Here is a 21,641-nt window from a genome sequence, read left to right as displayed (position 1 = left end):
TCGTGATAAAAAGCCTGTAGCTCCACCTACTGCTTCCTCGCAGATGACAACCAGGGTTTCGACACTAAAAATTAAAGATGGAGGTCCAGCGAAACAGCTCTATTTTCAATACAAAGCTCATATATTTAACTGTTCTCAGTAAAAGTTAGCTAACAGGTTTCCGCCACTGGCAAAACAAATATATATAGCCCATACATTATGCATTACAAGTGAAAGAGTGGGAAATAAAAGCAGGCAAGGAATGAACTGTTTGAGTGTTTGGAAATATCTATCAACGTCATTGCCAACATGTGCTGAAAAATGAGACAGATGGGAGAAATCCTCAGAGAACGTACAACTATGGGGAAAGAATGGGCTTTAAAATATAGACAAAATATTCACAAACATAAGGCCTGATGGTATCGGGGCATCTTGTTTTGCCTGGATTTGTAGGAAATGGTGACACGGGAGCTGAAGGCAGGGGAGAAACAAAAGAATCCAAGTCTTTAAATGAATGTTCCTTTCAAAATGATCCAACTCTCCCTTCCCCAGTCTTTGCTCGTGGCTCATTCACACAAGATGTGATCCAAGAAACAATTTCCGATAGAATTAATTCTTTTGTTTTGACTCTTTCCACTGCTACCAAACCCTCTAAATCAACACCCTTGCATTAGAGCAGACTTTCTTGTCTAATTTCTAGAACCTCAACCACAATAGATTATGTTATTCTTCTTTCAATGTGTGATTAAGAAGTGCCAACAAGGAAACATTTTTTTTCTTCTCTGCCCTTTTCTTCTTCCTGTATAAAAGTATCTCAGATACTTTTCAGGTAAAATCCAGTTTCTCTCCACCACACCTAAAAAGAAATACATGTTTCCCATTTTCCACTTGATATAGTGAGGAGTAGCTGAGCTAGGACATGAAACTGTGGAGAACACGGATGATGATTATGTCAGTCATGTCTAGGCAGACAACGTTTTTGTTGCTAAATCTAGAGGGGATTTTTTTCTTTTTTCTCTTTTTTTTTCTGCTTTCATTAAATGGATTTAGCGGCTTAAAAGGATATCCAGCTTTGGTTTCATGTTAACACGGTATCTTCTAATTATACCATCCATAACATTTGTATTTTGCACCTTTACATTTTGGGGTAGAGTATTGTTTGGACAACTTTTAATTTGATATCATTGTAACCCTCCAGAGAAATTACCAGAATCATACCAGTACCTCCCATGGACCCTTTACCCAGATCCAAATGGGGTAAACTGTACAAATTCTGATGCATTAGTTTTTTCACTCTCTCTATATATCATTTTTTTCCTACCCATATGGGGGACATTCTCTTACATAACCACAGTACAATTACCAAATCTAGGAGACTTAGCCTTAGTGTCATTCTACTATCTATCTAATCCACAGCCCATACTCAAATTTCACCAATGGTCCCAGTAATGTGTTTACAGCTGTATTTTTTATCCCAGCCCAGGATCCAGTCCTGTCTCACACCTTTTGCTTCATTGTTCTGTATCTTTAGTCTCCTTTGTTTTGCAGTAGTTTTTCCAGCCTTTTTCAATCTGTCATGACCTTGAGACTTTTAAAGAGTCAGGTCAGCTCTTATACAGTGTTCCTCATTTGGGGCTATGCATCTTTCGCCTTCTCCTAACCCAGAAATGATGTTGTGTTCTCAGTGTATCATATTAAGAGAGACGTGATGTTAGCAGTGCTAACTTTGATCATGATATGAAAAAGTGCTCATCAATTTTTCCCTCCATAATTAATTAATAATTTATAGGGACATATTTTGAGACTATGAACATATCTTGTTCCTCATCACGTCTCACTTACTAGTTTTAGTGTACATTTTCCCTGAATTAATTATTACTAATGATAGTTGAAAAATGGTGATTCTCTAATTCCATCATCCTTTCTACATTTAGTAGTTGGCACACTGTTTTTCACCTACCTTATTTCAGTTTCACCATTTTGCAATTTCAATTGCAAACCAGCAGCCTGTTGACAAAGACCTAAGCTGCTTCTTGATCTGAATGAGAATTCTGAAGTTTGTGGGTATTAAATCCTAAACAAAAATATTAAATATTCCCCCCAAGCCCTTCAAACCTGTAAGCAAATTCTCTCAACAACTATAAACTACCAAATGAAACCAAAAATAAAACCGCTATTATTAACCTACATTAACACTGAACGATCTGATAGGGGAAAATAAGAACCATCAAATATAAAGTACAGTATGGATCTTTACTTTTGATTAATGAGAAAAAAAGACAGTAAAATTAAAGTCTCCTGAGAGGTGATCTCACAGAGGCCAGAAGACAGTTTCTTCTTCTGGAGAAGGAACCATTCATCCTGAGATTGCCACCCAAGGCCACGGTTCAATCCATATAGTCTTGTGACTTGAAAGAATCTGGGAAGATCATGTGACTCACTTCCAACCCACCCCTTGCCCCCAGTGGATCTTCACCTAACAGTCTCCTCAGATGCAGAATGAACCTCCCTTTAAGATCTGTAGAAACCTCCACCTCTATCAAATAGCAATCCTTCCTGTCAGAAAAGATTGTATAGCTAACGAAGCCCCTTCACATCCCCTCCCTTTCAGTATTATCCTTAGCATAACTATCCAGCAACTACCCTAATAGCTGGTGTAAGAAAGTGCTATTTCTTGAATCCTGTGAGAGTTTGGTTTATTCAACAACTATTTACTCTCTTTGTCCTATTTTTGTAGGTGAAGTTAACTTCTCTGCTCCACTGACATTGGGCTTGGTAATATAAGTTGCCTTGGCCAATGGGATGTCAACACATATAGAAGCCTTATGTATGCTTCCACAGTTTGGCTTGCCCTCCTACATGTTTGGAATAGCTGTGACAACAGCATGCCCTGGGCAGAGATCTACTCCTCTTGCAGCTGAGTGGGGATGAAACTACTCTGTAAGTTTCTTTGCTTTTTAAACCTGCCAGCTAGCATCTGGACTGATCTGCCTCTTTCTTAGGTCTCTCCCTGCCCGCCATGTGGATACTAGGATTTTAGGTTTTACCTAGGATACTTCTGAGGTTGTGACCCCAAAACAGCTAATCTTGGATACGGTTAAATTTGTAAATAAAAAGAACTGAAGGAAATAGGCAAGTAAAGGTCATTTTCATTATTTAGTAATATTATCCATTCAGCATTGTGTCAGGAGGGCTAAGCCAAAGTCCCAAAACTCCTCTGGAAAATAATAAAATCTTAAAGTAGAGAGAGATGGATAATTGTGCCTCATCATAAAACAACAACAAAATAAAGGCATAAAAGTAAAACAACATAATACAAAGATGTGGTACCATTCTATTTGGTCCTAGGGTAGACATTTTGGATTTTTAGTTGAATAAGACAAAATACAAACCTACTCTCTTTTGAGATATCTCGGGACTCCATTTGATAATAGTAAATTTAGCATATCTGCCAAGGGCACCCAAGGATAGGTATAATTTCTGAAAAATGGCCAAGCAAATTTTATTCCATTTTCAATTAAAAGATAATCAGAGTGGGGGCACTTGGATGGCTCAGTTAATTAAGCATCATACTTTTGATTTGGCTCAGGTCATGACCTCAGTTTGTGAGTTCAAGTCCCATGCAGGGCTCTGTGCTGATAGCACAGAGCCTATTTGAGATTCTCTGTCTCCCTCTCTCTCTGCCCCTTCCCTGCTCATGACCACTTGTACACACTCTCTCTTTCCTTCCCTCTCAAAAATAAATAAACATTTTTTAAAAAGATGATCAGAACAAAGTTTTAAGGGATACTGAATTAAAGAAAGAAAAGAGCATTCCTTGGATACTTTCTTTTTAGCCTGAATCCCCACAAAAAAATATACCTAGAGCAGACCTCAACCCAACTCACAGCCTAGAGCTAAGACCAGACAGTCATAGCAGAGTCCTCAGACTATAGCAGAGTCACTCACCTGAGCCCACTTTAGACAACTAAACCACAACTCTTCTGTGGACCCCTTACCATAAGAATAAGTCGCTATTGTGTTGTGTATCACTGGGTTTGCAGATGGTTTGGATTGTCATGTAGTATTACTATGGCATAGCTGACTGATACAAATACCATAATAAAGTCCTTCTCTACTTCTGTCTCCAGATTAAATAACCTCAGTTATTCCATTGTCTCATTCTCTCTTTTCTTAACTGTCTCTGTAAGAAATTGCAGCTCTGTTTTGTGACTTAGAGAACATCTTTCCTCCAGAAAACCTATTAAAGATTCCAGGAATCCTTTGTTTGGGCTTATCTCCTAGCATGATAACTCAACAAAATATTACATAAGAAAAAAATCTAACCAAGTGACAGAGCAGACAGAACGAAATTACCTGCAAAATGGGCCCCCTCAACATGTATAATCTTACAAATTCTAAGATTATAACAAACTTGGAAGTAAATAAAATATTATTCTACTCAAGGTCAGCTTCCCAGGCTTGCAGGGGCCCTATGTATAGTTTAAAGCTCTGTTGTCACCATCTTGAATTTTTCCATTGTTTTAAGAAAAGGCTCCTTGATTTTATTTTGAATTGGGCCCCACAAACTATATAGCTAATTCTGATTCCACTTACAAAACAATTCCCAATCTAAAGCCTGTTCCTTCATTTCGTCTGTCTTTGTTCAGGCTCTCATCTCTTCTTCTTTGAATATTTGAAAGAATTTCTAATTGTTCTACTCACCTTTTTCTCCCTTGCCTCTATTTTCTCCTCCAGAATACACAGAGCATACCATGATACACCCCTAAAATCTTTCAATGAATCCTCATTGCATGCAGGAAATAGTTCAAAATTTTTAACAAAGCATAAATGTCCATTACAAGGGTAGTGCAACCTCCATTCAGCCTCTCCACCATTTCCCCTTATTTCTTTCATGCACCCTTTATTACTACTCCAGAATCACTCCCCCAGATTTCCTTGTTCTTCCCTCTTCTTGTCCTATCTTTGTTCATTCCTCTGCTTAGAGTACCCTTCCCTTAAATCCTCTTACCTTGAGAGTACTGGATCAAATGTGACCTCTACAGTCTTCCCTGTTCTGTCTTCTACTCCATACAAATTCCTAACACCTCATTTGGGCACCATATGAACATACTTCTATTAGAGCACTTAACATAAGTACCAAAATGGTTTATTTATTGCTCTCCAAACAGACTGTGAGCTTCCAGAATCAGAAATCATATCCTACTCAACTTTTCTACCCTTAGTTCAGTGACTAGCATGTAGAAGTCACCAGCAATAGGCATTCAGAGGATCACTGAATTTGAATTGTCTCATAAGTAATGAGGACTTTACATCTAAATGTTTTAGTTATTCATGCAATGCCATCCAGTTAAATTCATGGCATAGCCAGGATTCAATCTCAAGCCACCTGATTCTTGGTTCAAGACACCATGTTGTCTCCTTCTGGTGGGTTTTCCAATACCAGTCATTTCCCTCACCGGTGTATGAAGTAACTCACCTCTTTTGTGCTTATCCAAGATATGGAACAGCATATGCTGTGCCCCTCCTAGAAATTCTTCCAAGATATAGATTGTTAGATCTGGGTGAGTTCTTAGAGATTGCTATTCTACTTCATGTCACCCAAGCAAAAGAAGAGACCAGAGAGGTAAAGAGACTCTCCCTGGGCTGCACAATCAGGTATCAGATATGCTGAGTCTTGGGCAAGTGTTAATCTCACTGACCACAACGTCTTGTCATTAGAGGCAAGCATCCAGATTAACACGCTTGATCACTGCAAACAGGTGTATTGGCTCCATAATAGCTATCATTGAACTGATTTCCTTCTCCCTTGGGCCAAGCACAGGACCATCTGAAATTCAGGGCTATGACGTCTTAAAGCTTTTATCACCACTAAAGTGTAGGTTCTGTCCGAGCATACTTGGGTTCCACCTTATTCAAACACATGGTGGAGGAACCTCCGCATGTCTTGTCTTCTCCACATGCCCTACACCCATCCATAAGAGCATGTCTGATCTTATATGATATCTCCATTCTAAAAAAAAATAAAATAAAAAAAAACAGGTCTAAGGGAAAGGTTTGTATTAATAAAAGCTGCAAGAGGATTCCACATCTATACCCAAATATTCAACAGGTATATGTATTTTTCCAGAGAATAATCATTGCCTCTTTTCCAACAGCTCAGAAGAGAGAATGAGAAAACTGTTCCAACTCCATCCTGAGGGATGCAAAGTAGACCCAAGGTAGAAGAGAGATATGGGACACAGAGTGGGAGGTTGAAAACAGATTTCTGATAACATAAACTCATTAGGAAAGAATGTATTAAAATTTCATAAATCAACAAAGGGCTAAGCACACAGAAGAATATTCCAAGTAGTCTCATTGGCAATTTTGGAAACACCTTAAGAGAAAATGATGTTTGTTGGTCTCTGGAATTCATTCCCATAGAAAATTTGGGATTAAAGCTACCCACTGAGGGCATGAAATCTGGGAAGAAGAATTAACTGAGGCCAGAGCTTTTTGGTCAGCTGGTCCTTGCTTCCTCCTAGTCCTCAGTCATGGGCACATTGAGAATAAAATAGGAGAGAGAGAACTGGCTGAAGCACATCATCTTTCTGTTCCTTTGTGTCCTTATCTGAAATATGAGGATTGGAAGGAACAAGGATTTTGATTATAGACAGACCAATTCAAATCCCAACTCAACCACTTGTACTTAATGGCATTTAATGTCTCTGAGTTTTACTTTCCTCTTCTCTAAAATGAAAAATATGTCATCTATCTCACAGGAATTTTGTGATAATTCAAATTACTTAAAAGCACAATGTCTCCGTTGTACTCAATTTAAATATATTCACATATTCCTTCCCATCTTTTCCCACATAGAGCTTTTGGTAGGGGTAAATAATACAATATACATGCCTGACACATAATCATCACACAATAAACATTCACTTTCTCTTCTCTCCCTTCCCACCTCACCAACATTACAGTGAGGGTTTTGTAATAACTAAGCCCTAAAAATACCTTCTAATTCTACAATTCTACTTATACATTCTCTGCTTCACCACTTTGCATTATTTGTATATCTTTGGATCCAGCATAGTAGTAAGCATGATTACCTGCCTTAATTAGTATTTGTAGCATTGGATTAAGTTTCCCTAATATAAACCAGGTTTGGGATAAGGCACATGTTCTCTGTGTCTCTAGAACTATACACTGAAGGAAGTAGCTCTGCTTCCTAACTTATGAGGAAGTTATAAGAGGTAAGTTACAATCTTGCACAGCACAGCACTGACATAACTCACTTGCACAGGAAAGAAGCTTACACCACAATCCTCCTGGCACCTCACATATGAAGTATCTTCGTGAAATCAGATGGGTGCTTTCTAGAAATCCGCAAGAATCTCTAGCAGTTAGTTGCATTTAAAAAGTACCATATCAGTGTGCTATTTTTAGATGGTGCCCATGGCTCAAAGGGGGCCATCAAAGATCTCCCTTTGAACTCCTATTTGATTGTTGGCCAAATTTTCCATATCCTGTTCTAGGCTGCTTCAAAAACATCTGTTTCGATTAAAGAGTGATCAGGAAAGTGCTCTCACATTATAGAGGAAACAGGCTTCATTTAATATGAATTGCTGGCACTATAAACCCTTGTTTCGAAGCTGAAGGAGCGATCATCAACATCTGTGCCAAATCCAGTAAGACAGGCTAGGCCATGCTGACCACAGACCACATGACTTAATTCTGGGAAGAATTGCCCGAAAATGTAGGACTGGTGCAGTTACAGAGGAAGGTCTCTATCACTCAAGTTTGGCATATATTACCCCAACTAAATATGAAAAAAGAAAATAAAATTCATGGAGAAACCATACTCCATCTCACACTGGGGTGCTTTTGATCCCAATTAATTGGCATTATAACAATTCTCAGATATACCTCTTCCATTGTCATATCTCTTCTTCAAATACTGAACTTGAGACACTTCAAAAACATTAAAGAATTCATTTTCCCTCCTGTCCAATTTCTAACCTTATTATTATAAGTCAACCTATAATCTTGATTGATTGCCTGACATTTACACGTTTATGCTAACAATACAAAAGACACTTATTGTGCACATACAGCATACAGAGCAGTAAGAAGTTCAATGTGTCGTCTTATTATAAAGAAGTCAACAAGTCTGAAGAAGAACTATAACATATGCAAAAATGACTCCCACACAAGGAGGCAAAAATAAGTGTCCTAGAGTGGTAGAACTCAGGGAAAAGGATGATTTCCAACTGAGTCTAAGAATAAAGGAATGACTCATGAACAGGTCTTTAAAAGACTTTTGTATGCAATGGGTGTTGGGAGAAGTGCTTCCTGTCTAGGTACAGGAAGCATCCTAGACACCAGAAGTAAGACATGAATGGGATCATCAAAAAAATTCTAACCATACACTTTCCATAATGACTTTGATTACAGATAAATACATAAAAACAGTTGAAAAAGCAAAGTTTGTAGGTTTTATGTATTCATTAGTGAATTCATTAGAAGATATCGTGCACGAGGAGTTGGAGAGAGGATACGTAGCAGAGGTAGGAAGTGAGCTGAGCACTAAAGAACGGACCAGGGTTGGTTTGGGCAGCAGAGAAGGTATTCCAGGTAATACAAAAATTGATATAAGATGTCACCTCTATGAGCATCTCCTTTCCATTTTCCTTAACCCATTCACTCACTCATTCATCACTATTGATTGAGCACCTACTGGATGCCAGGTATTGGAGACACAGATGTGATTTTGTACTATTGTGAGCCTCCTCATGGCTTTTATGGAGGGGATGAAATTAAGTAAGCACAGAAATAACTATAATTTAATTGCGATTGTGATAAATACCAGTGAAAAAAGTATAGAGTATTTTAAATGTCTGTAATTGGAATACATAACTTGGCTGTCTCTTTAGGAGTTGCTTTTCAAATTCCAAATAGGTGCCGGCATATCCCACCTTCTCCAAAGGAAGTCCATGACCCATCCATCTTTCCACAGTGCTCTCTCTGTGGACTTCCTATGTGGGTTCCCTAGTCCCCTTGCCTTGTGATCACCTGAAATGGCACAGCAATTTATCTTAACACCTGCTGCACTGGCCGTGTGACTGCAGGAGTGGTTGGTACCCGGCCCAGATCCCCTTTACTAGCTAGATGCTCCATCTCCCAGCTGCTGTCACTGCTGACAGTGCACAGCTGCTCCTCTGTCAGGAAAAGCGCCCTCACCTGACAGGATCTGCATTGCCAAGAAATGCCTAGAGGTTGCTACACATGTGCATGCATGAGCTCATGTACACACAGGGAAGTCCCAGTGATCGACAGACACAGGGGTACTAGGTTGTTTCCAGATGAAACAACTCTGTGGTGTCATTCACACTCCAGAGTTCTCTGTGGGATCAGGCTGAGGCTGGACTCCAGTCCAGCATACCTCTGCTCAGCTTCTTCCTGTGCCCCATCCTGCTTCCCTCACTCCCTCACAGGTTCGCCAGAGGCCTCTCCCTCAACAGATCACTTGCTCAAGAATCCCCATTCCAGCTCTGCTTTTAGAGAACTCACTCAAAATCTGCCCTTTTCTGAATGCTACATTGCCTTCTAGTTGCAAATTTCAGTACTTTTGCTTTCTCCTCCAGTGCTCTAGCACTGAAATCAGGAGGCCCACAGGCAAACAAGGAAGAGAAAGGAACAAAAGGTCTTTAGCTAATTAGCCCCTGAAATAAATCCTAGGTAACAATACAGCAAGACGTATTATATAGGAATTCTCACTATTAAAAGCTTCTCATTTGATAAGTACTTTTATTTTATTTTTTTTAATTTGCCTGTCCTATTCTTATGTATTCTTATGAGTCTGACCCACTCTGCTATCTCAGCAGATACCTAATCTAAATAACTACTCTTTTTTTTTTCTGTCCTTTGCTTTTTATTTTATTTTTTTAATAGTTTATTGTCAAGTATTTTTAAAAATCCTTTTTCCTTTCTCTCATAAGTTTCTCCATTATAAAGGTTAACATACCAATAGTACTTTATTGGGGTATGTTTTACATACAATAGTACATGCAAACCTCAACACTACAGCTCAATGAATTTAACCATTTAATCCATACAAACACTATCCAGATCAAGACATAGAACTTCTCTTGCACTCCAAAAGGCTCTCCAGTGCCTCTTGCCTTTAAACAATCCCCCAACAGAGGAAACTTCTGATTGTCACTGTAGTAAGTTTTAATATAAATGGAATCATACAGTACACACTCCTTTCTCTCTAGCTATTTCTGTTCAACAAAATCTTTTTGTTAATCTCCACCCATGTTGCTTTGTATGTCAGTTTGTCTTGTCTTATTGCTGAATAATATGCCATTGGATAAATACACCACAATTTGTTTATCCATTCTCCTACTGATGGGCATTTGGGTTGTTTCCAGAATTTGGCAATTATGAGTAAGTCTGCTAAGCAACTTCTTGTACATCCCACATTAGAAGGGTCTATAATTGGCTTAGAAAGTCTAACCGACTTTCCTTTCCCATTGTACAGTGAGAAAACAATGGGTGGAGGGGGGGACAGTCGGGTGATAAATCTGCAAACTGAGCAAAGGAGGGAGATTAGGCTCAAGTTCAGCAGGCAGTGTGAAGACACCCAGGAGTCAGGAAAGCAGAGTTTGGAAAGTTGGCACAGAGTAGGTATTCCATTCCAATGCTCCCTCATGCTTAGGGCCTGTAGTTCACTGAATATCGTCCTCATGTACTTGATCCCAGCATGAGATTGACAGCTATCTGTGTCTGATTTACCTACAGTAAACAGATTATCAAAGCTTGGGCCTTCCTTTAGAAATCATGAAAACATCAGATTCAGCACAAAGTAGAGTTACAGATTCAAATATATACTCAGTTTAACATGAAATCTGATAAGGATCTCTAGGGGACAGCCTCCACTTAAGAGATTTATTTGCCAATAAAAGAATTTTCACAATATCACATGAGGATATTATATAGCCTACCATTTTTAAAAATGTTTTATTTATTTTGAGAGAGACAGAGAGTGGAAGAGGGGCAGAGAGAGAGATGGAGAGAGAGAGAATTCCAAGCAGGCTCCATGCTGCCAGTACAGAGCCCGAAGTGGGGCTCAATTTCACAAACCTGTGAGATCATGACCTGAGGCAAAACAAAGAGTCAGGTAAGTTTTACTGACTGAGCCACCCAGGCACCCCTATAGAGCCTATCCTAAACTCACTCTTTACTCATTCGCTTTAAGCAAGTTCCACATATTATGTATCACATATTTGTCTTGAATTATAAAGGTACTGACTTAACTAAATGTCATTTCACCTTCATAGCTACCTCATAAGCTATGTTTTATTATTATCCCTATTTTACAATTGAAGAAGTAGGCACAGAGAGGTTAATTTATCCAAGTTACACAGCCACCAGAATTGCTGCTGTCTATAGGCTTGTTTTGTGTCATTCTTAGCACTAAATCATGCAAAAATGGGTGATCTATAAAAGAGCAGCTGTATTAATCTAGAAGCAACAACCTCAAGAATCCAGTACATAGCTAAGACAAGAGAAGAAAGAAAAAACATGGTACATGGGCTTTCCAGGATCCTGAAAAGCTGGAGGTAGACATATTGTTCCGACACTGGAGACCCCAAGATGGAGACATGGCATTGTTCTTCCTGAGGTTGGCTCAAGAATCAGTAAAGTCTTGAATGACATAAACAGTTCCTGTCTGGGGCACAGTTTATTTACAGCAAGATTCTCCTGGGCAACAATATGGACCCCATGTGTTAAAGAACCAGGGCCTGTGGCAGAAATGTCCAATCTTGGCATGGAGAGAAGAAGCAACAGCTTAGGATAGTAGTGTCAGCTACACTGGATGAATTCCTGTACCTAGGAGTCACTTGACTTCTGATGAGATCCCATGTCCTTAGAAACAATCTATCCTTATAGTGGTGACTGACATCCCACCAGAGATGCTTAATGAGGGTTAAAAGAGGAGCAAACACCTTAGGCCTTCAGTTAGAGCCTATCTACTCTTATCTGAGAAAGGTCTAACAAACATAAGAGAAAGAAGAAACAAGCCAGATGCAAGCCAGCCCACAGCAGAAGGAATCCTTTCTCCTTTATGGTAGTCATTTCAGTTTCTGCGTATCTTACCATACCTGATTAAAAACAAATCCTAGGTACTCTTAAAACATCATATTATATCATAGTACATAACATGGAATTCATAAATCTTGCTCAGTAGAATCTAAATGATAAAGCATGAAGGTATATAATCCTTTTCATATAAATGTGAAAACCTTTCTCTCAGATATTTTTTCCTTTGCTCCTTTTGTTATAAAAGTGATAGATGCTCATGGTGATATAGATAAATAGATGATAGATCAAAAGCGCAAGCTTAAGTGCAAATATCAAGACCATACTGTACAGCATAGAGCACAGAAAACCTCTTCTCTTCTTGATGCCAATTTCAAAATCTATTCCTAAATTTCAATGGCTGCATATAAAGCAGGGTCTGACCCTGCACTGTTTAATACAGTGCACTAGTAGCCACGAGTCACATCTGGCTACTTTAAGTTAAACTAAAACTTTAGTTCTTCAGTTGCACAAGGCATATCTCAAGTGTTCAATGACCACATGTGGCTAGTGGCTGCTATATTAGACAGAGCAGATGTAGAAAGAGCATTTCCATCGCAAAAAGGTCTACTGGACACTAGTGGAATAACCTTTATGCATTTACTATAGCAGAATATTGCAGGATATTGATAATAGAAGAGCTAAGAAACCAAACAGGAGTAGAGAAGCACCTAGGTACTTAGGGCAGCAGGAAGCCACTTCTACCCCTAAGGCATCAGGGACTTCAAGAAGAAGTTGTGTTTCCAGTGCCCTATGGACATAGTAATCTGGCAGAAGCTGAACACATAGGAGACCTGTATGCCAGAAGGTCAAGCCATGGAGAAGACAAAGCTACTGCTGGAGGTGTTGCTCAAAGCATAGAAAGGAGAAATAGAGCTGGTTTCTCTGCTCCTGTCTTCCCATCTCCTACTACTACCTGCAATTGGCCTAACTCAGCAGGAAGCTGGTAACCACAAGAGCCTGGAAAAGGCACCCTGTAAGTAGAGAAGGAAAGTGTACAATAGTCAGGACCCCTAGAGATGAGATAAAGCCTGGTCCATCAGGAGAACTCTAGGCACCATGGTGGAAGTAAAGTCTTCATGGATGGAGCTGGGGTGGTACATAAGAAACAGACCATGAAGGCTCTGGGATGGAGCCCTAAGAAATTTGGACTTTATCCAGAAAGCTCTGAACAGCTGCCGGTGGGTTTTAGGAAAAGACTATCATGATCAGATTTGTGTTTTAGGAAGATTATTAGGCTAGATCAGCGATCCTCAGAGTGTGGCCTTGGGCCAGCAGCATCTACCTCACCTGGAAATTTGTTAGAAATGCACATACTCAGGCTCCAACCCAGGCCTAGTGAGTCAGAAGCTCTGGGGGTGGGGCCCAGAAGTGTGTACATGAATGGTTTTACCAGGTGACTCTGATTCATACTAGAGTGTGAGAGTCCCTGGCTAGTGTGGAGATGGAAGGACTAGGTAGGATCTAAGTGAGAGGTGGTGGAGGCTCTGGTTAAGACTCAGGACATGGAAGGGGTGCTTGGAGAGTAATTAAAGAGGGAGGCCCAGTAGAGCTGGTGACAGGGTAGTCATGGCAACAGGGAGGGAAGAATCCATCTGCAATAAGCAGAGGAAGCAACTGCCCATGTGATGAGGGACAGCAGGCAGAAACCTCTTGGACCTAAATATGTGTAGTCATTGAACAGCTACTGATTGCTCAGTGCTCTGCTCTAGGTACTGGGCTAGGGAACTGCAGAGAGGCACAGAATCCACAATCCAGTGCCTGACAGCTAACACTGATCATTCCAGCAGGTCACTGGTGTTTGTACTCCCACCACCAGATTAAAGCATCTACCTTCCATTAAAATGCAGATGCGCTCTACAGGGACACCCATAGGGTCTGTGAGCACCAGAACTAAAAGAGGCCAACACTGAACAAGCTTGGGAATTCAGTCAGGGCAGCCCTGTGCCTCTCTCTTTTCTTTGCCCCAAACAGTGAGCACAGGATTTAGAGCAGCGCTGTCCAATTGAAACGTAATGTGAGCCACATATGCAATTTTAACATTTCTAGTAACTTCATTAGAAAAAGTAAAAGGAAACAGGTAAAATTAATTTTAAGAATGCATTTTATCTACACCATCATTTCAACATGTAGTCAATATTTTACAAGTTACTAACAAGTGATGTTAACAATCCTTTTTCCCCCCACCTGTGCTGAGTCTTTGAAATTTGGCATGCAATGTTACACTCACAGCACATCTCAGTCACAACTTGCCCCATCCTGTGTGCTCAGGAGCCACATAGGGCTGGTGGCTTCCAGATCAGGCACTGCAGGTTAAGAAGACAGTAATGGCTTCTCTGGGATTTCCTGAATAAACTGATGCATTCTCTCCCGTGGAACAAACGACCGAAGATTTGTTATATGTATTGGTACCATTGTTATATGTATTGGTATCTGTGGGATAGGAAGCAGGCACCAATGGCAGTAAGGAAGAAACAGTCAACTCTCTGTGGCAACAGAGGGGTATGAAAACAATTTGCCTGGGAATCTATGATGGGAGGGAATGAGCATAAGAAGACCTCAGAAAAAGGGATGAGTGCCCCTGGGAAGGTAAGAGGCCAATAAAAATATGGATACCTGCATCCACTGTTTGTTCTAACAAGTAGAGTGTGCCTCAGCAGCACCACTGTATCCACCATGAGTGTCTCCCAGATGCTACATAGAGCCTGGGTTCATAGTGTTTGTATGTATTGAGCAAGAACTGAGTGATGGGAAGGATTTACAACACTTCAGTGGAGTTGCCAGCCTAGCTTTTCCACTTACTGGGTGACTGTAGACATGTTTCTTAATATCTCTGCTCCTCTTTTCCTTGTCTCTAAAACAGAGTTCACAGTAATACCATCCTTAAAGAACTGTCATGAAGATTAAACTACGTTATGGAAACAAAGTGCTTAACACAGAACCAAGTCATGTGGAAAACATTTTTATATTTTTATTTGTTTTAAATATTTATTTATTTTTGAGGGGGTGAGGGGTAGGGGCAGAGAGAGAAGAAGAGAGAATCCTAAGCAGACTCTACACTGTCAGCACAGAGACCGATGCTGGGCTTGAACTCAGGAACTGTGAGATCATGACCTGAGCTGAAATCAAGAGTCAGATGCTTAACCGACTGAGCTACCCAGGCGCCCCAGAAAACAATTTTTAAATGTTTTTGCTAAAATAGAAATATGTGACTCTTTGACATTTTTCAAAATGGATCAAAATAACTAGGAATAGTTATCATTGATGGAATAATTTGTTTTGAATCCTTGTTTTTATTATTTATTTATTTAAGACAGACAGCATGAGGAGGGGAGAAGGGCAAAGGGAGAGAGGGAGAGAATCTTAAGCGGGCTCCACACTGAGCATGACGCTGGGCTCAATCCCACGACTCTGAGATCATGACTTGAGCCCAAATCAGTAGCTGAATGCTCAACCGACTGAGGCACCCATGCACCCTAAACCCTTGCTTTTAGTTTTTAAAAGATAGGCTATCTGACAACAGAGATGGAATGTAGAGGTCAAGAGCAAAGTTTCAGCCTGGAACTCAGGACTCACTACCTTCCAAGTTCAGATGGGCCTGGGCAGGCTAAGAAAGAACACAAGAGGACAGGCATCCCATGGAAAGAGTGAGGAAACCAATACCAGAAAGCGAAACCCTGGGCTGGGTCAGTGAGGCCTGCTTTGCTGGGAACGTAGGCAGGGAGACAGGCCATTCTCTGTGTGTGGGAACTGGACCCCTGTGCTCTGTTCACAGGCAGTAGCTTCCCAGCCTCCTCTTTGCCTAGTCTTGGCCTGTGTCTCCTGTCTCCATTCCTCGGGGTAGACCCACACCTGTGGCTTTATTTGTATTACAGGGTACGCCTATATCCCATCACACAGGCCTCAGGGCTCTACCCAATTAAAAAGAAGTTCCCAGCCCCTTGCAAGGCTGGGAACACCTAGCTTCCCATCCTGCCAGGGAGACATATCCCAGCCACCACCACAAGTGTGGCTATATGTTCCAATGCAGCTAAGAGGTAGCTGTGGTGACCACAATTGACCTCAACCCTGCTTGGTGTCTCTGCCCTTTTTCAGCACCTTGACACCACAGAATCTCTACGGAGACACCCATAAAGCACCATGACTTCTCCATTCCACCATATTACCCTGACACTAGGAAGTTGCAAGGGATGAGGCTGAAGTTATAGAGTGCAGCTTCAAAGAACTAGAATCAACACCCCATTCTAGACAATATATAATCTATGGTGAATTTGCCTGTCCCCCCTTTCCCTGGTATAGTAGATGGGAATCTAGCTTCCAGAATGGAGATATTTCCATAGGGAAGGGAGTGAAAGCCCATGCCAAAGCACCAGAAAAACACTGTCCTCCCCATAAGTCCACCCTCGGAAGGAACAGACCTGGACATTTTGACGGATTCACATAATGTTCCCCATAGAGGTACAACTAACCAATAGAAATCAAGGTACTTTGCATCCAAGATGAGACAGAACTGAACATTGCTTTATTTTACTTGATAATTTTTCTTTCACTTGACTTCAATGTCTCTGGGTCTTAATGAAACAAATCTGGAAAGGGGGCATAATAAATCCCCCCAAAACAGAATTTCCTACAAATTTGCCTCTGTTTCCTCCTACATGTTCAGCAAGAGCTTAGACGTATCCATTGAAAAGAAATTAAACATGGCAGGATAAGTAAGTCTAACAATGAAGCACCAGTCACATTTTTTGATATAAAATGTTTATTTTAATCACACTCTCCCACCAAACCTCTGGATCAGGTAACCACCATCACCAATTTGTCTCTCTTTGTTAAGTAGCTCTTATATGTTAGCAAAGCACAGAGCCTCCTCCCAAACCTTAGCCCCACCACGTTTTCCAGAGCAAACTTCTGAAGAACAAAGTGAATGGCCAACAGGATCAAATGTTGATTTCGTGCCTGGTGCTGAGCCAGGAGCCAGGAATCATATGAGGTTACTGCTCTCAAGGAACTCACAGTTGAGCGGTAAACACCAATATATTTACACAACAATAAACAGAGATAAAGGCACTCTTGGAGAAGTGTTTGAGGTAAAAGGATAGGACTCAAGAAGTCCCCAGGGGGTATGGTTAGTGAAGGAGAGAGGTGAAGTTTAGTTTGTCTTTAAAACTGTGAAGGTCACAGGTGGGAAAAAGTAGAATGTAAGCCCCACTTCATAGCCACGAAACATGTGCAATAGTATGGTGCTCAAGAAGGGTGTGGGGTGGGTAAGCAAGGGCTGGATGATGAAAGGCCTAAGCCACGGAAGGTTGGAAGCTGGAAGGTAACAGGATTAGATCTGTCTTTTGGAAAAATGTCTCTGGTAGTGTGGAAGACTGGTTGGGGGGTGGGGGGATCGATTAAATGGAGAGACCTGTTACAATGCCATTGTAATTAACTAAATAAGATACAAGGGATTTGAACTAAGCTCTAGATGTAGAGAAGGAGACAAATGAAGGTTATTTAGGAAACAGTCAAAGCACTTAGTAGCTGACTGAATGTAAGGTAAGGAGAGGAGGAGGGCTCTGGAGGGCCTACTATATTAGATGCTGCCTTAGTTTGGTTTACCAACAACAGATCCTGAAACAAGAATTTGGTGCAGGTAGCTTCTTCGGGAAGTGATAGCAGAAATCACAAGGGAGAGGCTGGGGCAGGTGAGAGAAAGAAAGAGGAAAGGTTGTGTTAGGTATAGTGTACCACTGTGGGCACTACAGTCTAATCCCACTAGGGACCCTCTCAGACACTATGAAGAATACACCTCAGAACACATCCAGCAGATGAGCAAACCTGGGTTCATATCTACCAACTCTTCATCCCTCAATAGTTGAGGGTCAGTCCTGAGAGTGCTGACTCCTTAGCACTAGGGCCCTGCCCCAAGCCAGGATGAGGAAGCCCTCAGGCAGAGAGTCAGAAGTGCTTGAAATAAGAAGCCATGGGCATTACAGAAAGTGTCCACCAAAGGGGCACATGGCCTCTCAGGTGGGTGTGGAGAGCAAGGACGGCACAGCCCAATTTGCTAGGTTACTTGTAGATCACAGACTCAGATTACCCAGCAAGGCAATAGTAAATAGTAAATCATTTCTGAAGTATTATGTCAATTTCACCCCTTAATAAATTTTTAAGTGAGCTATAATATATGCTAATTGGGCCACATTAAGGAAGCCCTTAGCTACTAGGCGAGTTCCATCTGGTCATCTTGTATGCATTAGAGTATTGTTCCATGGCTGCAGAGGCTCTGAGAAATATATCCAGAATGATGGGCTGATAATAGAAGCATCAAGACTGCAACCACAATACTATATATAACTACTTATGATTGGGAGAGTGGACGGGAAATTTGGTGCAGGATCTGAGACTGTCAGTAACATAAGAAGCTTCCAAATTACGAACTGATTCTGGGTAAATGTGAATGTTTCATGCCTGGAGGGAAGGAAGCCAAGTACTGTTTGATACTCATCTTTTGAGGCTTGGAACTGTCGGATTTGGTCTCTAGATCAACCACACTCTGGTAGTCTTCTGAGGACATTTTGATTTTTTTTTTTTTTTTGGCATTCCTATGGATCCCAGTCTCCCTCCATACATACTAAAGAGAGTGGCTGCCAAAAAGCCTCAAGGGACCATCCCCAAAGAAATACATATGAATGTGAATAGAATTTGGAGCCCTAGAGAAAACTCCACACACTTTTAAACTTATCTTCGAAAACATCAGACGTTTCCTACCCACAGATAGGAATCAGCCTGAACCTAAAGTATTTAATTTCCATATTTAGAACCGTAGTTGCCATTGGTATATAATACAAACCATCCCATGCAACTGTGATCCAGGCATATACTGATTGCTGCTCAACTACCCAGAATTCGAGCTCAATTTCACAAGACAGAAATATGACTTTTTTTTCTTTTGGTCATAAATGATCACCCAAGGAAGTAGCATGACAAAATGTTTCCTGATGCGTTCACAGGCATATGGCTGAAACTCAACCTCACACACGTCTGTATAAAAACATACTGAGCAACCCACAAATAGCTGAGCTTTCTGGCAACATTAACACCCGAGCATCAGCAAGTCTTCTGCCGCTAATTACTTGAGACATCTCCTGCTTTGCTTTTATAACATCCTGAGCTGTTTATCAAAGAGGTCATAACATGAGAAAGTATTCGTGCCATCTTTAATAAAGAAAAAATCTGACTGGACAGGGAGAGAAGGAAAAACACTGTTGCAATAGAGCAACAATCAAATTATATCTATAATGGGCTTTAAATCTTAAGAAGAAAAGGTCTACAGTTTAGCAGTACAAAGCAGTATTATTCTTGTTGTTATTAAAAACTGCCCTCTAATCCTTCACACATATGTAATACATCTCGTCCAAGGATCTCAAAGTCCATTATAAATAAATAAGAGGCTATACTTTATAAAATCTGGCCATGACCACAAAAGAGATGGAACTCTCTAGTCATGAATAAGCCAACACTTTCAGAACAACTCACCACTAATTGTATATGTCTCATGGTGTCACCAAAATTTGGTGAAAAACTGGTTTTTGGTATACAAAAGGCACTGAATAAGTGCTTCTAACTACAAAGTTTAATAAAAGATCTTCTCCAGGACATTGTGAAGATTAATTAATTCAAGTGTTGTTGTTTTTTTTAAGTAAGTCTGTTTTATGTATAAATGTTACCAGGAAACATGTACACCCTTATAAACTCACTGTTATCCAGAGGGCCTGGTACTCTCTCTCAGTACTGAAGCAGAGAAATATTAGTTAATTGCCTCCCTGTTTCCTGTAGCTTCATTACTATCTTCCCATATCTCTGCAGAATTTCTTTCTTGGTAATTGTAACTCTGAGCCTCAGTGAAGAAGAAGAAGAAGAAGAAGGAAAACTGTCAAAGGCTAAGACAAGAAAACAGAAAGTTCACAATGTTTAAGAAGCATGAACACTGCAATTAGCTGGTAAGCTTAGCCCCTTCATTCATTGAGCAAATGTGCACCAAAAGTCACATATTTATCTAAGAAGGAAATATTTGAGTGTCCCAAACATATGCCAACTTTGTGTTTGATACTAGCTTAGAGAAATACAGAAGGCTATAATATGGCAAAGGTATAGGAAAGGGAGATAAATGACACATTTAAACCAACAGGCGTAATCCAGAGTAATTGTCAGTGGGACTTATAGCACTCAAGCAGGGTTTTCTGATTAATATTTTGACCCATACAATTCTTTGTTGTTAGGAACTGTGCATTGTAGGATGTTTAGCAGTATTCCTAGCCTCTACCCACTAGATGCCAGTAGCACTCCCATTCACCCTGCCCCAACTGTGACACCTGAAGCTGCCTCCAGACATTGCCAAGTATCGCTGGAGGGCAAAACTGCTCCCAGTGAGAACCACTGCCCTAGGGATCTCAAAAAATAATTAACTTTCTTTTACTTACATATGGATATTAACTGAACAGTTCTGGTTAAAATACTCAATTGTATCTTCAGCCAACACATCTCCAATACAAAAGATCTGTGGCATCCAGATCAATCAATGTTCAAGGACTACTTGTATAATAAGTCATCCTATTTCAACAAGGTGTCTGCCTTTATTTCTGTAATATAAACCCAGGCTCCAAAAGCAGCATTTATATTGAAAACAATCAAAACAGAACTTTACTAATATTGGCAGGCATTGCATATAAGGTGACAGTAAATCTCCATGATATAATGTATCAAAGAATGACTCAGAGATACGTAATTATCTGCATTCCAAATAATTCACTTGTATATGAGTGAGATGGCCATTAAACTGTTGTCAGTGAACAAAGGTAAAAATAAGGATAATTTTTTAAAAAACAATGGTGAAAAAGAAGGAAGAAGTAAAACCAGTGAGAACAGTCAGCATTATTTTGCATTTTGGAGGTAAATTAATTAGCTGACAGCTAGCAAAGAGGTTTGTCTGGACCATGTGTGCTTGAAAAGGCCATCTAAGATAGCAAACCAAGCAATTTCAGCTGATGGTGGATTCTCCAAGACACCTTGAGGGGTTAGCTATGGAGTACTTGTGAGAGACTGTCCCATGACCCATCTGCCCGATCCCTCATCAGCACCTCACTACAGTCAGTGGAGGTGGTCTGCACCATCTCTCTATTCAGAATAAGTCTCATAGGAAGGGTAATTTTAATATAACAGCCTTTTTTGAGCTCTGTAACTGAATGGAAAGGAAGTGCTACCTAAAATAAGCTCTAAAATCCCAACAGCTAGAAATCGTAGGACTGGAGATTTCACTTCAGATGTAGCATTTTCTGCTCTGAGAAGTGACTGCTGAGTACGTACAAGGCCTTCTACCTGTTCACTAAGTTGCAGAATCAGCAAATGCTCTTCCCTCCTGCATTGGAGAGGTTTCTAGCCACTGAAAATGCCACTGGAAAACAGCAGGAAAGTTTGATCCTTAAAGTGCAACAATTTTGTTGATGTTCCTGGAAAGCCCACCCTTCCTTTCTTCATGATGAAAT

This window comes from Crocuta crocuta, unplaced genomic scaffold, assembly GCF_008692635.1.
Source record: "Crocuta crocuta isolate KB4526 unplaced genomic scaffold, BGI_CrCroc_1.0 scaffold407, whole genome shotgun sequence".
In the NCBI taxonomy this organism is placed as follows: Eukaryota; Metazoa; Chordata; class Mammalia; order Carnivora; family Hyaenidae; genus Crocuta; species Crocuta crocuta.
Note: the sequence above shows the minus strand (reverse complement) of the source record.